Below are 5,863 nucleotides of genomic sequence, written 5' to 3'. Positions count from 1 at the left end.
ACACTCAATGCCAAAGCGTTAAACCGCTTCAGACCTACTAGAATTTATGAGAATCGCAGAGAAGCACTTGATTTTGATGCACAAACACGGTCTAAGCTACTTGAACAATTAATATGCAATCCTGTTCAACAATTCATATTCAAGTCGGCCTCAGCTCCAATTAACAAACATTTTCATTAACATCGATTCCTACAAATAGAGTATAGGGAGCATATCTGCTAATTCGTGGCTTTGATCTACTTAGCAATGCTGTTGTATGCCCAGCTCAAATCCAATAATGTAAAGGATATGCGCCTCACTGTCAGCTGCCAATGCCAATTTCCAGGCAAACAATAAAACGAAAAAAAATAAAAACATGATACGTAAGTCGTGTCCAAACTAAAAAAATCTCAAAAAAAAGGGAAGGCGGGATAAACACCCCCAATAATCGAATGAATGCACGAAGTTGCGACTCGCACTGCCACAACTGAACACGGCAAATCCCAGCCAAGCCCTAACAAACAAATGCCCAATGCAACTTTACACAAAAGCTGTTTCATATTTCTCGTTTTCCCGAAAAAAAATTGAAAATTGGGAATATTAAAAGAGCGGTCGAAGTTGAAATACCCTGATAGAGAAGAGATATTCGAATTTCAGTATATGATTACATATTTAGTTTTATATTTATACATTTAGTTGTATATTAAAATACATACATATATATTTGGAGAAAGTATATTAATATTATATCTAAAAAAATTTACACTCAAAACATTTAAAGTCAAAAACTTTATATGAGCTTTAATTAGTATATCTGAAAACATTTTTATATACATATTTCTTTTTTGTTATATTTAATAAACAATTTTTTTTTTAATTTTTTAATTTTTTTTCTTTTATTAAAAAAAAAGGTTTTTTTTATAATTACTATTTCTTTGTAATAAAAAAAATTGTATTAATTTTTATTTTATTTTATTTATTTTTTTTATTGTTTTATTACAAACTTTTTTGAAACAAAATATTTTTTAAATATTTAAAATTTCAAGTATTTTTCATCAATAAATATTAAAATTGATGCTTGAATTTTTATAAAGTTTTTAATTTTTAAAATATTTTCATAGGGCTAGTTAATTAGTTTGCAAATATATATATATTTTTTGTAATTATTTCATAAAAATAATTGTCAAAAGATTACTTTTATTATTATTAAATAAATATTAAATATCATTTTTGATTTTTCGGTAATTTTAGTACATGAATTAAATATATAAAAAATATAAATATAAAACATTATATTAAAATTAAAATTGATATATTTCAGCCATACATGTCGTAAGAAAACATTTTTATTAAAATTTATATTCATATTGAAATTAAACTGTAGGTATGTAGTTGCCTCTTGTAAATATTTTATAAAAAAAATATATGTAAATATATTCAATTAAAATATGTAAATATTTTGAAATAAAATTTATGTGATACAAAAAATTATTGAATATGCAATATAAACTATATTATGTTGATATGAAAGGAAAAATGAAAAATAATAGACATATATGTAGATCTCCCACCTAGCTACTCACGTTACATGCCGCCTTTCAAAACTCAAACACCCCTTTTGAAGGCTAAGCCAAATGTCATCAGAGAACATGCAAAAGTGCGAATAGTCGCTGAGCTTTGCGATTTGTTGTTGTTGTTGCTGCTGCTGCTGCTGAGGGGGAGAGGCGGTAGAGCGCCGCATGTGTCGGGCATATTTGACACATATCACTTGGAGTTTTTCAAATTCAGTTTTTCCTTTCTGGCCAACTGCTGCTTGAAGGTCCTGATCCATTGGCCATTTAAGCGTATGCATGCTGACCAAACAGACATCGAGAGTTTGCATTCGATTTCTTGTTGCTCGCTCGCCGGCCACGTGTGCTGGACGGGGATGCGGATGCGAATGCGGATGTGGATGGGGAGATGGACGTGTGTAGAAAGGGTTAACCAGACGGTTTCGAGCAACTCTCGGCGCGCACATATTAAAAATTTCGCCTCGTTGAGTGCCGGCGCTCTGGACTGCTCTGGACTTGAGTAAACACAACGCCCCAGTCCGTGGGGGATAAGGCGAGATAATTAGTTACTTTGTGTCGTTGTGGTTCCAACACATTCCGCCGCTACCTTCCCCAGCCCCCACCCACCGTCTGGTAGGTCTCTGCCCGATTTGTAGTGGATGTAGCTTCAAAGTGCGCGTGCCCGCTCTCTGTTGCCCCTCGCCAGTATTCCGGATCCGTCCGGGGCTTAGTTTGGTTTAGTCCATCACCATTCACATTTATTTGTATTGGCTGAGTGTATTTGATTACGCTCTCTACGGTCCGTAGGGTTAATTGAATTTGCTTTCCAGTTGCCGGCCAGCAGCAGACAACGGACCCGAGACTGATGGACGATTTGCCATATCTATAAAGCCGCTGCACCTCCCCCCACACACATCACATCACAGTGCAAAATCTATATTCATGAGATGCTGGGACAGTTCTCCTTTGGCTCTAAGGTTTCTGTTTGCCTTTGATTAATTGCATAAAAAGTGGAAAATTGCCAAATTGTTTTTATTTTTTTGTTGTTTTGCTTTTGGGCACAGTTCTGCTGGGGTTATTTATAGTGCCGGGCAGGTAAGCCTAAATTGCTTGGGATTTGCCAGCTAAACATGGGCAATAATTGTTCTCCATGGGTGGGCGTTAAATGAGAAAACCATTATGATGGAGCAGACATAGGATATACGTATATATAGAGGAAATGTGTTTCAGGAATGTGCAGCAAGTGCTGGAGCATTTAATTAAGTTGATCATGGGGTGAAAATTATTTCATATATCATATGTTTGACGGAGAAAGTGGGAAAAGAATGCATAGATATTAAAGATAAATAAGAAATGTTTTTATATAGGAAAATCTCAAAAAGGCTTGACCTTTACAGAGATATACAAAATAGATTAAATGATGACAATTAATAGAACAACGTTAAAACATATTCGTGGCTGAGCAGCAGAAAATGACTTTGATTTAATTTAATGCAAATAGCATTATAAAGAATTTATAAATGGAATAGTGTTCCGATAATTCGAAATGGCAAGCGGATCTGAAATTCAAATTATCGATAATTATCGAGAATGATATTTTTTCAAGGGTATAGAATTTTTTTTTAGATTTTTTTGCGAATTTCGATTTAGCTGAATAAAAATTATATAAATGAATTTATTTAATAATATGCAATTTCTCTTGTTTACTCCTATTTAGGGATAAACACCAAATACAAAGCATAAATAATGACTGAGAGTTGCAGGGAAACGGAAAATTATTTATTTATTTATTAATTTTTTTTTAAATATATTTAATATGTATTTTTTTAATATATTTAATTTTTTTTAATATATATAATAAAAGGCCGAAAAATGTTTTTAAAGAGCGAAGCCTTTCGTTGTCTTATAAAATATTTTAAATCGGTATTTAGCAAAAGAATAAATTCTTATAATATATTAATTATAAATATTAGTCACACGAACAAGACTTTACTGAACTGCAACAAACCTCAGCCAAGCAACTATTTATTGATAACAAATTGCGCTTGTATCGAGGCACTTAAATTCTAATACTAATGCTGGGTCAAGCTGAAATAAGAAATTAAATAGAGCTGTTGCCAGGCGATTGGCATACATTCATGTTAGGCTTCGACCTCTGGCACACACAGAAAGAGAGAGAGAGAGAGGGAGAGAGAGAGAGATAGACAGAGACAGCCCATCAGCCAGTCAGGCATCCAATTACCATTCTTCACTTAGTAGAATCCAATCATCCAATAAAACGCACTGTGTGTGCGTGTGTATGCGTGTGTGTGTGTGATTGTGTGTGGGCAATATTTGAGCAGCACTCGAAACGCACACGAAATGAACATGGATGGAACTGGCGCAACAATTGGGCAGGCGGCAGACAGCTGAAGCCATTTTACACTCAACTGGCGGCTAACGATCGAAAGTATCTAACAGATACAAGAGGCTACTACAACATGGCCAGCCAGAGGAGTAGTACAAGCGTTTAACGCTAAATAAAAACTAAGTAAATAATTTAGTGGGCCAGCGCAGGCGAAGCACTTGAACCGAATGAAACTCTAGAGCTTGAGCTCTGCTCTGGCTCTGCTCCGGCTCTGCTTGGGCTCTGCTTGGGCTCTTCTCGTATTTATTTGCAGTTTTCGCATTTTAAGCCGATAAAAGGCGAAACAGGACGTTCGGATGCTGTGAGTGAGTGGTGCTTCATTGTGTGTATGTGTGTGTGCGCCTGTGTGGATAGTAAATAAAATGACAAGCGTTTGACAGAAGCACCGGAATATCCGTCAGTTTGGCGACGATGCGAGCGAAGCGCCCGTCCGGCCACGGGACACCGAAAGTTCCGTGAGTCGAGTTCAGTTTAGAAAAATGTCCTGCCGCTGCTGCACAACTGTCTCTCTCTCTCACTATCTCTCCCTCTCTGTCTGTCCATCTGTCTGTGATGTGCTGCGTGTGCGATGTTTGCTTGCGTGTTACAGTTACATTCATAATACAAAAGCATACGAGACTTGGCAGCCATCACAGCATCATTTCCTACGCCATTTTTAGTCTCTGTCTGTGTCAACTATTCTAATAGCTTAGTATGTGTGTAAGAGCATGTGCGTGAGTGTGTGCGATTTACAGTTACGCTGATTGCGGGGATAATGCCAGTGCTAGCAGCGGAAGACTCTATGCCTTTCACGCACACACACACAGCCAGAGGCGCAGTGAGAGAGAGGGAGAGCGAAGGCGCATTGGCAAAACGGAAGTGAAAGCTGAACGCAACCGGCAAAGCGGATGTTAACTTAAAGGTATAAAGAAATTGAATCAAAGTGAAAATATTATAAAAATAAATAAGACAAGCTAAAGTCGTATTGTTGGGAGTATGCGACTGAGGAATACCCTAACCGGAAGTGGAATGGTGTGCAAATAAATGAAATGAGATGAAGAATCAAGTGTGTATGAACTGATCGACTATTGGGGATCATGTTGAAGAGGATTGGAATGGGCATTAGTAGAGTTGTTTGTGTTTAAGAGTTACTTAGAGAGATTATAAGGTAATTAAGTTAAATGCTCACAATAAATACTGAGCTATATAAATAGACATCATTTAGATGAAGAGAGTAGAGAGGGTAGGTAGAGTAAAGTAGAGCAGAGTAGAGTAGAATAAAACAAAGTAGAATGGAACAGAAGAGAGCACAACAGAATAGAGAAGAACAAAGTAAAGTAAAACGAAGTATAATAAAACAGAATAGAGTGAAACAGAGTAGAATGAAAGAAAGTAGAGCTGAGTAGAGTAAAATAGAGTGAAACAGAGTAGAGTGGAATAGAGTAAAATGAAACAGAGTAGAGTATAATAGAGAAAAGTACAGCCGAGTAGAGCGAAGCAGAGTATACCGAAACAGAGTAGAGTGTCACAGAATAGACTAAAGTAGAACAGAGCACAGTGGAATACAGTAGAATGGAAAAGAGTAGAGTGGAATAGAACTAAGTGGAATAGATCAGAGTAGAGTAGAGAAGAGTACTACATAATGGAACATAGTAGATTTAATTAGACGCAAAGAAACGAGTATGACTTCCTGTTCGATTCACCTCTCCTCTACATACTTGACATACATACATACATATATGTACATACATACATATACATGCATACATATATGTACATACATACATATACATGCATACATATATGTACATACATACATATACATGCATACATATACATACATATACATACATATACATACATATACATACATATACATACATATACATACATATACATACATATACATACCATACATACATACATATACATACATATACATACATAT

This window comes from Drosophila navojoa, chromosome 4 (genome assembly GCF_054131105.1).
Source record: "Drosophila navojoa isolate 15081-1374.11 chromosome 4, UAZ_NAV_1.0, whole genome shotgun sequence".
In the NCBI taxonomy this organism is placed as follows: Eukaryota; Metazoa; Arthropoda; class Insecta; order Diptera; family Drosophilidae; genus Drosophila; species Drosophila navojoa.
The sequence above is the reverse complement of the archived record's forward strand: the minus strand, read 5'-3'. Positions refer to the sequence as shown.